This window comes from Filicampus tigris, chromosome 10, assembly GCF_054856515.1.
Source record: "Filicampus tigris isolate MCC_2025a chromosome 10, RoL_Ftig_1.0, whole genome shotgun sequence".
In the NCBI taxonomy this organism is placed as follows: Eukaryota; Metazoa; Chordata; class Actinopteri; order Syngnathiformes; family Syngnathidae; genus Filicampus; species Filicampus tigris.
Genome location: NC_141226.1, coordinates 887,501 through 900,222, shown reverse-complemented (window position 1 = coordinate 900,222; position 12,722 = coordinate 887,501). Strand labels below are relative to the sequence as shown.

The 12,722-nt window shown below is 44.3% G+C and overlaps 1 protein-coding gene across 1 annotated transcript in view; it reads left to right on the top strand.

Annotated features, from left to right (window-relative positions):
• Positions 1-12,722, top strand: part of LOC147140343 (sickle tail protein homolog) — a 237,456-nt gene that overhangs the window by 174,271 nt on the left and 50,463 nt on the right. The gene's annotated exons all lie outside the window — the stretch shown is intronic.

Here is a 12,722-nt window from a genome sequence, read left to right as displayed (position 1 = left end):
GCCAGTCAAGAGAAAAACATCCCTTCATCAAGTAAAACCTTCAGTGCCTTTAGAACGGACCTGCGCATTATGTCGCCAGAGAGTCAGATCCGGCCAGTCCACAGTCTCTGACCAGCTCTTGCTGGATCGTTATGAAGTCCAAATGAAACATAAATTAAGTGCAATGCTTTTATGTTGAAAGCTGTGATTTTGCTTTGAAAGTGTGTCTTTGCAGGTTGACATAGGGAGTTATGTGAGGGTTGTTTTGTGTGTTTGTATAAGTGCATGTGTGTGGACCGGAATAGGAAAAGTTAATGAAGCTAAATTAGCATTTGGTGCTGAACATAACAACACACTTAAGGTATGGAACATGTTATGCCTACTGTAGACATGTTTTTATTCATGTTTTTATATAAGGATATAATATTAATGTGTAGCTATGTTATTTTAATCACCCTTTTTTATTTGCTAATTGTAACATGTACCATATAGAACTGCTACAAAAATGGCAAAAGATTTCATCTGACACTAGCCACATGGGGAAATTGTGAATAGTTTAGACCCATTTCCATGTTTGCAAACAACGATGACATAATCAGGATGTGCGTGCACCTCTGGTGCAGAAAGGACAGCAGGGTACATTAATAATATGTACGCACAAGCCGACTAACTGTAAAGGATAGCAAAACTTTAAAAAACTAACATTGCCATATAAAAAGCAACTTGCCGAGCGTCATGGGATTAAAAGAATCATGATGTAAGAGGGGCTATATTGGGTTTCTATCAATATGGTGATCTGTACTGGACTTTTGACTATTTGGTGTTTTACAGGACAAATTCTTTCCTTTTGGTTTTCACTTCTGGTTTGGTCTTTGCTCTACTTCATTACATATGAGACGTCATTAACCTCTTTCATTACATTGTCTACAGCCACCTAAACCTGTCTACTTTTGTTCATAAATCCTTTTTCCAGACTTCCAGCTCTTGTACTCAGCAAACTCACACCAGGTTACGTCACTTGTCTCCCTCTTCTGGCTCACCTGAAAGGACAACCAAAGTGCAGCAACAGGCTTCCCCCAAGCAACAAACACAGATTTAGCACCACCAGACATTTGAACTCAGAATAAGCACAGGCAGAAGATAAATTACAGCCATTTTCCAAGATTCTTATCAGGTATAATGAATCCGTACATCCAGCAACAAAAAAAAATGTATGCTAACCCATTAAAAGTGGAACCCGATTAGCAGAGCTGGGCACTTGGCCCTTTTTTGCCGGTCCGGCCGCAACCCTCCACCCTTGACCTGGGTACCCTTCCGGCCATTGTCGGCCCCCGCCCCGTTCCGCCCCTCGACTAAAAAAAAAAAAGTGTCCGTGATCGACATCGCCGGGGGAGAGATGCTAACGGCAGAGGCTTTTTAAAGATCATTAGCTGACTAATATACAATTCGAACCCGCTGTGGACACGCTTCAAATGCGCCAGTAGTATTTACCCAACTGCGTGCGCTTATTTGCATTGCGAGCCCCGGGGTTGGATTTGTCCTGTTGTATGTATAACTAGGGTATGCAATTTCTGGAGAAATTGCGTGTGAAGGCGAAGAAAGCTGAATGGAAACCGTGGAATGCGTTGGAATGAAGTTAAATGAAGTTGAATGACCTTGAAAATATCAGAAGGGAAACAAGAAAAGAGGAAGTAAGGAAACAATGAAAAAGGAAGTCAGGGGAAAAAAAAGAAGGAAAACAAAGAATGATGGAATCAAAGGAAGGGAGGAGGCAAGGAATCAAGACAGCAAGGAAAACAAGCAAGAAAGAAAACAAAGAATACAAAAAGTAGGAAGGAAGGGATGAGGCAAAAAAATGAGGAAGAAAGGACACTGGGAAGCAAGGAAGGAAGGAACTTGGGGATGAGAAATCGGGGTGTCCCAATACTTTTGAACAACATGGCCGCTTCATTATGGACACCTGATGATGAAAATTATGTGTGTCCCAACACTTTTGAAAAACATGGATGCTTCATTATGGACACCTGGGGATGAGAATTCTGGGTGACCAAATTATTTTGAACAACATGGCAGCTTCATTAGGCACATCTGGGGAAGAAAAATCAGGGTGTCCCAATAATGAAGTGTCATTAGGTACACCTGGGGGATGAAATATTGGGGTGTCCCAATACTTTTGACCAACATGGCGGCTTCATTAGGGACACCTGGGGATGAAAATTATGTGTGTCCCAATACTTTGGAACAACATAGACGCTTCACTAGGGACACCAAGGGATGACAATTCTGGGTGTTCCAATACTTTTTAACAATATGGCCGCCACACCAGGGGTGGCCAAGGGGCCAGAATGCCAACTGTAGCTGATGTCCCTCTACAAGATGGCCACCTTACTAGGGCTGGCTGAGGGGCGAGAGTCATGGTTTTAGCTAACGTCCCTGCCCAAGATGGCCGCCGCGCTGGGGAGACCTCGTGGTCAGTATCCCCAGTCTAGCTAATGTCCCTACCCAAGATGGCCGCCGCACAGATTAGACCTCTGCGTGAGTCTCCCCAGTTGAGCTAATGTCCCTGTCCAAGATGGCCGCCACACTGGGGAGACTTTGCGGCGATTATCCCCAGTCTTGCTAATGTCCCTGCCCAAGATGGCCGCCACACTGGGGAGACCTTGGGGTGAGTATCCCCAGTCTAGCTAATGTCCCTGCCCAAGATAGCCGCTGCACTGGGAAGACCTCAGGGTGAGTATCTCAGTCTAGCTAATGTCCCTGCCCAAGATGGCCGCCGCACAGGTAAGACCTCTGCGTGAGTATCCCCAGTCGAGCTAATGTCCCTGTCCAAGATGGCCGCCGCACTGGGGAGACCTTGGGGTGAGTATCCCCATTCTAGCTAATGTCCCTGCCCAAGATGGCGACCACACTGGGGAGACCTTGGGCTGAGTATACCCAGCCTTGCTAATGTCGCTGTACAAGATGGTCGCTGTACAAGAGTGCCGCTGCACTGGGGAGACCTCAGGGTGAGTATCCCCAGTCCAGCTAATGTCCCTGCCCATGATGGCCGCCGAACTGGGAAGACCTCGGGGTGAGTATCCCCAGTCTAGCTAATGTCCCTGCCCAAGAAGACCGCCGCACTGGGGAGACCTCAGTGTGAGTATCCCCATTCTAGGTAATGTCCCAGCCCGAGATGGCCGCCGCACTGGGGAGACCTTGGGCTGCGTATCCGCAGCCTTGCTAATGTCTCTGCCCAAGATGCCTGGCGCACTGGGGAGACCTCAGGGTGAGTATACCCAGTCTTGCTAATGTCCCTGCCCAAGATGGCCGCCGCAGTGGCTGGACCTCGGGGTGAGTATCCCCAGTCTAGCTAATGTCCCTGTCCAAGATGGCCGCCGCACTGTGGAGACCTCGGGGTGAGTATTCCCAGTCCAGCTATCCCTGGCCATGATGGCCGCCGAACTGGGAAGACCTTGGGGTGAGTATCCCCAGTCTAGCTAATGTCCCTGCCCAAGAAGACCGCCGCACTGGGGAGACCTCGGGGTGAGTATCCCCAGGCTAACTAATGGCCCTGCCCGAGATGGCCGCCACAGTGGCTGGACCTCGGGAAGAGTATCCCCAGTCTAGCTCATGCCCCTGCCAAAGATGGCCGCTGCACTGGTGAGACCTCGGGGTGAGTATCCCCAAACTAGCTAATATCCCTGTCCAAGATGGCCGCCGCACTGGGGAGACCTCGGGGTGAGTATGCCCAGTCTAGCTAATCTCCCTGTCCAAGGTGGCGGCCGCACTGGGGAGACCTCGGGGTGAATATTTCCAGTCTTGCTAATGTCCCTGTGCAAGATGGCCGCCGCATTGGTGAGACCTCGGGGTGACTATCCCCAGTCTAGCTAATGTCCCTGCCCGAGATGGCCGCCGCACTGGGGAGACCTCGGGATGAGTATTCTCAGTCTAGCTAATGTCCCTGCCCAAGATGGCCGCCGCACTGGGGAGACCTCGGGATGAGTATCCCCAGTCTAGCTAATGACCCTGCCCAAGATGGCCGCCGCAATGGCGAGACCTCAGAATGACTATCCCTAGTCTAGCTAATGTCCCTGCCCAAGATGGCTGCCGCACTGTGGCGACCTCGGGGTGAGTATCCCCAGTCTAGCTAATGTCCCTGTCCAAGATGGCCACCGCACTGGGGCGACCTCTGGCTGAGTATCCGAAGTCTAGCTGATGTCCCTTCCCAAGATGCCCGCCGCACTGGGGAGACCTCGGGTTGAGTATCCCCAGTCTAGCTGTTTTCCCTGTCAAAGATGGCCGCCGCACTGGGGAGACCTCCGAGTGACTATCCCCAGTCTAGATAATGTCCCTGTCCAAGATGGCCGCCACCGCAATGGGGAGACCTCGGGGTGAGTATTTCCAGTCTTGCTAATGTCCCTGTGCAAGATGGCCGCCGCATTGGTGAGACCTCGGGATGACTATCCCCAGTCTAGATAATGTTCCTTCCCAAGATGGCCGCGGCACTGGGGAAAACACGGGGTGAGTATCCCCAGTCTAGCTAATGTCCCTGTCCAAGATGGCCGCCGCACTGATGAGACCTCGGGGCGAGTATCCCCAATCTAGCTAATGTCCCTGTCCAAGATGGCCGCCGCACTCGGTAGACCTCGTGGTGAGTATCCCAGTCTAGCTAATGTCCCTGCCCAAGATGTCCGCCGCGCTGGGGAGACCTCGGGGTCACTATCCCCAGTCAAGCTAATGTTCCTGCCCAAGATGGCCGCTGCACTGGTTAGACCTCGGGGTAAGTATCCCCAGTGTAGCTAATGTCCCTGCCCAAGATGGCACTGTGGAGACCTCGGGGTGAGTATCTCCAGTCTAGCTAATGTGCCTGCCCAAGATGGACGCCGCACTGTGGAGACCTCGGGGTGAGTATCCCCAGTCTAGCTAATGTCCCTGGCCAAGATGGCCGCCGCACTGGGGAGACCTACCAGAATATATACAGGAAATGTTTACTGAAAGGGAGGGGAACTCTAAGTTAAGGGGACAACTTAAATTTCAAGGTTTGTCATACACGCACAACAAAAGAGCTTTTGTTTTAATATACAATGTCCCATAATATGTTGTAAATTAGAATGTTATATGTCCAGAAGCTGTTTTAGAATTACTGGTAATACTGTACTCGTAAGTTATAGCTTTTTAAGTTTATAACTACATCTTTAGAAAGTATTGTATAATTGTAGTAATCACAGTTTGCTTATTTATTGTACTTATTTATTCTTGAATAGTACACTGAATATCACAGCAAAAGTTGAATCTCACATAAGGGGTTGGACTAGATAAGTTTATACTGCTTTGCCTTGTCATATTTCTAACTCCTGTTTATTTTCTATTCGCAAAAATTATTTTAGTTATCATTATTTCTTCAATGTTTTTGTTCATCCATCGATATCTGCAAAGTATCGAAACATCTCATGAACTAATCAAATTTCATTTAATTGGTCAGAGAATTATTTAATTACTAAAAAATATTTTGCGTGTCTATCTTTGCCAATGTCATCAAATAGTCCACCTTTCAAAAAATATGTTCACAACAAAATGACAATTTTCTCAATATAGTTGTATTATAATTGAAACTCCACCACATTTATTGTTAGAATTATCTTAGCAACTATGTCAACACCATTTCCTCAATAACGCTTTCATATTTTCAAAAATGTTGAACATTCATATGACGTGAAATCAGAATAAAACACTGTTTTTTATTCAGACGGTTATGGACAATGTCTAACCCTTAACGAGGACATTCTACATCCTCCAGCTAACTATCATTTGGGATCTCAATCAAATTTTAAACGTTAATAATGATGCTCACCCACATATTCCACTCCAATTGGGAGGCAATAATTCATAGTAAATTTTCAGGTTCATCAACACCTGTCTTGTCGTTTGTCCATTTACAATACAAGTATTAATTTACTTGATGGATAAATTTGGTGGGTCAAAGATGTTTTTTTTTTTTTTTTTTTCTCACAGCAATATTGAAAATCAGTACTTGGGGATCCAATGGGATCATGGGTTGATCAGTCCCACGAACCATTGTCTCCCCAATGCTGAAGAAGGCTTGTCGGTCCCCAAATCAGGTTTTCTTTCCAGGGGGCCCCTCCCTGAAACATTCTCTCAAATCTCATACACATTCACACCTTTATTCACTTGGTTAGTATTTCATTCACTCATCAAAAATGTGTTTTCCAATTCCACTCAGGAACCTCCCTCCTGGCGCGTCCGCCATTTGTACACTAGAATTTGTGCTAGCATTTCCTCAATTCAGCCAGCGTGTGCCAAATTTTAATCACTGTTAATTTGGCCATCCACTCCCTGTGATGTAGCTCCCCTTGTTCCTTCTGGACGTGGTTGAGAATCCTGGACCTGTGATGTCAAACAGCTTGTAGATAATGTTCGCAGTCTGGTATATTATGAAACAATGTCTTCTCCCTTAAAACTTGCCATAGGTGAGGGTAGTATTAACTTCACAAAATGTCAATTATCCAGCCTACTTAGATTTAATACAAATTCCTTGGTAAATAGATAAAGAACGATCTAATCAATTTTCCTCATCAATTGCAAGTATTTCCTGTCTTATTTGTTTTCTTTAAACATGGAAAAAAGAATGTATTAATTGAAAACAATCCAAAAACAAACTGTTTTATCTCCCAAAAGAGATAGTCATCATCCCAAAACATTCACATTTAAAATCCCAAAAACAAAAACGCAGCTCTTCTTAACCCTGTAATGCCTGACCCCAGAAATAATGGACAGAAAATTCAGATTTTTGGAATCTGAAACCTTTATTTGGCTCTTTAAATAAATTTTTTAAAAAAATAAAAAAATATATATGTATATATGTTTTTCCATTTGTATCGTAAATGATACCACGGGCATTAGGAGCCATTCTAATGTATAAATTATATAACAAAAACATCAGCCTATTTTTGCAAACCACTACCTTTAACAGTAAGGATTTTGTTTTGTTGTAAACGCAGTAAGCGTGGAAGAAGTTTGGACTCTTCAACAAGAATGTTGGCCTCTTATGTCAAACTGCTACCTTAGTTTTTTTTATTGTTAGTTACTATTGAACAATAGTAATGTTCGTCAAGGTTACTATTGAACAATAGTAACCTTGACGAACATCAAAGTCATACATGAAACCACTTTGTCCTGCACGACCCCGCATTTTGGAGCCCCATTTATGAGGCTTTGCTGGCATGTAAACTTTCAGATGAGATTTTCCTTTGAATGGAACCATGATTTCATCAACTGCATGATGTTTTTCAGGAGGTACATGAAGACATTGTTCTTGCAGTTTTTCCAGCCATGGCCTCACTTTCCATAATGTATCATTCTTCAACAGGCATTAAAAACAATATTAAGTGAACATAAACCAAGGATGGCATATTGAACTATTTATAAAGAATGGAAGACGATGGCAGAGACACTTGCCTTTTCAAAATCAAAGATATACATTACATCTACAAATGCAAAACAAGCTACTTACCAATGTTGAATAAATCTCAATCACACTTGTACTTAAACTTCAAATATCAGGTTAACAGATTCCAAAACAGTACAACACGATATACTCTCTCCGGTTGTCTGCAATGATTTACTTAATACAATAGGATGTCATGCTCAAAAACTCACATTTGTTCCCTACGCCACATAAATCAGTACATCAAAGAGATTCTGTTAGAACAACCAAGCTTTTACCCTTAATTACCACTAGGTGTCAAATATCAATGCTACTCATCAATACAATACAATACAATTTTATTTGTATAGCACATTTCAAAACAGAGCTGTAACAAAGCTCTTTACGTACAAACCACAAAATAGCCATAATACAACAAAGTTGAATCAATGAAAAAACACTATATACAATAGACACCAGAAAACAACAGAAAATCTGTCAGTCTCAGGTTGGATCAAAAGCCAGAGAATAGAAATATGACTTCAACCGGGTTTTAAAGGTGGGCAGAGAGGGGGCTTGCCTAATATCCAATGAGAGGTCATTCCAAAGGGAAGGACCAGCAGCCGAAAAGGTTCGATCCCCTCTGAGGCTCCTCTTGGTCCTCGGCACCTCGAGCAGCGCCTGGTCTGCAGACCTGAGGCTGTGGGAAGGTGCGTAGGAGTGGAGGAGCTCAGAGAGGTACGCCGGGGCGAGGCCATTCAATGATTTATAGAAAAATAGGAGAATCTTAAATTAAATTAAATATCATTATGCTTCACATACAAGGTTTTGAATCCTTCAATAATCCACTATTTATCTGCCTCATAATCTTATGTCCACCAAAGTCGCAAATTATATAGTTATATAGTGTCCAAACTTGCTCGTACACACACATCGGGAGAGAGAGAGCGAGAGAGATAACGAGAGACAGAGATAGAGCGGTGAAGGGATAAGTAAGAGAAATAAAATAAAACTAGACATGATCTTTGTAATTTAAGTGGGTTAGGGTTCGGGATGTTTAAACAAATCTATCCATAGAGATAATGAATACCTAAAATTTACCAGGTCTTATCAGGAGATATGAGTGATAGGATCTGATGTTAACTGGAATAAAACTCCTTCACAGATCACACATCAATCTCACAGAGAATCTGCAGAATGATGTCACTCTGATCCAATGAAGGCTCATTGATTGCTTATAGGGAACATAAACTCCTTTATTGACATTTATTCATGCCAATGAAATCCTAAAAAAAAAAAAAAATTGCTTCACGCAACACAATGTGAAAAGTCAACTTAATGCCATACAACATAGTGGGCAGCAAAAAAAGGAGGAAAAAAGTTGTAGACCAAACAAATGGCCCTTCTTATCAGATGAAGGGAGCAGAGAGACTCCGAGAGTTTGAGAATTGGGAAGGAAAGAAAATAAAAGACAAGCTTGGCTTAGAAGCCACACACTAGCTGCGTGACCTTGCATGTACAGCACACACAGTCCTCTCACTAAGACTCCCTTTAAAGACCTTTCCACAATTAACTCACTCACTGCCATTGACACATTTATTTCTCTCTTCACAGTCCATCCAATCAATCCCAAGAATTTATTGATATATATTTTTTCAAATATATTATATTTTTTCATAGGTTAGGGTCAAAGAGGGTCTGAAAATGTCTGGCAGTGAATGAGTTAAAAGTGCAGCCATTCTTGCTTATACCACCTTCTGTTTTAAACTCTGCTAGATTTTAACGTAATTATTTTTTCCCCCGTTACGTAACACTTTGGGATGTTCCCCGTGATAAATGAAACATATTATTATTATCTAATCATCCCTCCGTCTAATAGCAACGCCCCCTCATTTTATTTCCTTCCTCCTTTCATCACCTCTCCTTTTTTCACAGCTGTCTCGAACACACAACAGTCAAGCTCATCGCATCGCCGTAATGTAGACCAAACATTTCAAGGTGGGGAGTTCCACGTCTCCTCAGATTGAGATCTGACACTCAAAATTCAAAACTGGAGAAAAAGCGCTCCGTAATCACTCTACTTGAAAATAGAAAAATCACACAATTCACAGAAAAGTCAGCATCATCAAATACTCATATGAGGCGATTACAACATAAACAATGCATACATCCATCCATCCATTATCGAATACCGCTTACCTCACGAGGGTCGCCGGGCGTGCTGGAGTCTATCCCAGCTGCCTTAGGGCAGTAGGCGGGGACACCCTGAATTGGTTGCCAGCCAATCGCAGGGCACACAGAGACAAACATCCGCACTCACAATCACACTTAGGGGCAATTTAGAGAGTCCAATCAACTTACCATGCATGTTTTTGTAATGTGGGAGGAAACCAGAGTACCCGGGGAAAACCCACGCAGGCACGGGGAGAACATGTAAACTCCACACAGGGATCGAGCCCACGACCTCTGAACTGTGAGGCGCACGTGCTAACCAGTCGACCACCGTGCCGCCACAATGCGTACAGAATCAAATAAATACCATCAAATGACACTCAGAAAGCATGCGCAATACGCTCTTAGAAAGCAACTCCAAATAAAGACTTCAACGGATGGCAGTTTACAAACAAGCTTACAATTATTGACAAAAGCATATCATTTTCAAACACTTGATTAAATGTTGTTCATAACTGGCAACTCGGACAATCCCCGATTGCCCTATCTCGTGAAACTATGTATATACGTCACAAGCCGTAGTTATTGGAGTCGTCCCGCAACATGCTGCTAATCAGCTGTGCGTTCCTCCGAGACCCTCAGCGGCACTCGGGTGCCCTCTTCGGCACAAGGCTCTCAGGCCTTTCTGGTGGCTACCGTTGGCCAAACGGTCACACCCTCACTTCCACCCAACTACATTAAACAAACTGTACAGCAATCACACCAACAAGTGACAACAGCATAACGACACATTTAGAGCACTTTACACAACACTGCTTAAGTAAATAACGTCAATAACAACACACAAGCAACAAAAATATCACCCAATACACAGCAATAAATTCCTGAATTTCAGAGCATTTATCTAATACTATTTTCGGCCACGCTCTTCAACTCTACAATATGATAGAAACACCATCGGGAGATTTTGTGTAAACAGGCACTCCCTTACCTTTTATTTTTGCTGGCACCACTCTCAAGAATATTGTAGAGTTAAGAGCAAGCCACAAAATCTCCAATGGACCTCCTCCTTGGAAGATCACGTCGGGGTCACCAAATTGTTGGAAAATTTCATCAGGTCACTCACTGGGATGTAAGATCAATTGTTAGTTCACAAACCACAACCATTTTCCAATGCGTGTTTGTTTAATCTTTCCAGAAAGCATCCAATGTAAAACAAGACTCACACAAGTTGATTGAATTTGCTCGTCTATTTATTTCAATCTCTGAAATACAGGAATCAGACAAAGTCAGATCTGGGCGTCTTTTCTTACCTCGCGAACACTCACACCCGCGGGGGCGAAGTGAGAAAAGGGCGCTACGCAACCCCCACATATATAGTGTTTGTGCTGTCAGATAAGTCGAATCAAAAACGTTGGTTCTGATCTTCTCCATCTATGGGTAATCACTTCAAGGACCAGGTCGTCTGGCCTGGAGACATCCTTGGTCGCAAGGACTTCGAGCTCCGTCAGATATCTCTCAAAGCCACATTCCATTACATTAGACAAAGTTGTATGCGTGCAGTTATGTGAAGGCATGTTGGTGTGTGTGTTATACAAGACACAAATTGTTTTATTTCTTCTTTCTATTGATTTTTATAACTGCTTATGTGTAAAGATATTTAGCTAGTTGTGTATTATGACTATAAATGTGTAATGCAATTACCGTCTGATCAACATATGGTTAATATTCAGCCATCCATCTAGAGTCAGTAATTACCAGCCTGATGCTAATATTGGACAAATCCTTCACTGGCTAATTTACAATTCAAACCCGCTGTGGACACACTTCAAATGCGCCAGTAGTACTTACCCAACTGCGTGTGCTTACTTGCATTGCGAGCCCCGGGGTTGGATTTGTCGTATTGTATGTATAATTATTTGGGTCCAACAGACGGCCAGAAGTCGCAGTCAACAAGTTATTTATTTTCCACACTTCCCCTCCTTCACACTTCCCGGCCTTCAAAATAAAAGCATACCAGCAAACCACTATACACAGCAGGTTTGCTACGGCGTATTTCCGGAAGTAGGGAAGACGAGAAAAAAGAAGTGCGTGAACTCCACCTTGATGTGCCGGCGTCATCCTTGAGTGCTGCGCGCAGCTTGACTATACTCGTGGACACAAGTTGTTTTGAAACAGTTACATTCCAAGTCAGGGGGCGTCGCTTCAAAAAGACAGAGACAAAAATGGATATCGTGCCTGCTACAAACCATAAAGGGACCGAGATGACTAGACGATGCATTTAATTTTATTGCGAAAACGATCTGGAAGGTGGCGGCTAAGGGGGATGTGGAATGTGGGTGAGTAGCTTCTTTTTACACATACGCCACTACCAAACTAGTTTGCTTTGCAGCAGCAACGAGCTGCATGGTGCATTCTCCCCTCCGTGTGGGAAACAGGTATGTCATCGCAACATGTGACATAATGGACAAATCAGAGCAGCAACAATTCCTGATGTGTGCGTGGTATGTGTTGCAGACCTGTCGCCAACAGCACAATGCGTCGGTCATGTGAATCAATGTGGCAGTTGTTGCTCTCGCCGTTGCGGGAGTAGAAAGAAGCCTGAAAAGAAGCCTTTCACCGAGTAGGCTGTGATGAAATTTGGCCGCCTCGCACGCATGATGGCCGATTAGTGGGCCTTACTAAAATCCACTTCCGGCCATGCTTAGTCCAGCCCTTTTTTAAAATTTGTCAGCCCCCACACCCCGCCCCAAAAATGGGCGTCTGGCCGGGCTGGAGGGTCCGACCAGTCCCGGCCCAGGGACGGACTGCCCAGCTCTACGTTTATGATAGCAACTTAAGCAGCTTTCATGAGCGGGGGCGAGGGGGAGCCGTGCATCATAGTGGAAAGTGACAAAGATGACGTGTTTTTCATATCACCGTAAGTCATGAACCATTTGTGATAGCAATGTAATGCCAACGATCTGAAAGTAGAGACGCGGAGCTTTGCATCGATACCACGTACAGGTGGCAAAAATAGAAGCTTCCTGTCTATCATTTATCACCTAGCAAATGAGCGTCCGTCATAGGTGGATAGGCGGACCGGTCCGTCACATAGGCGATATGCCCAGCTCTGCGTATATATACAGTGATCCGTCGCTACTTTGCG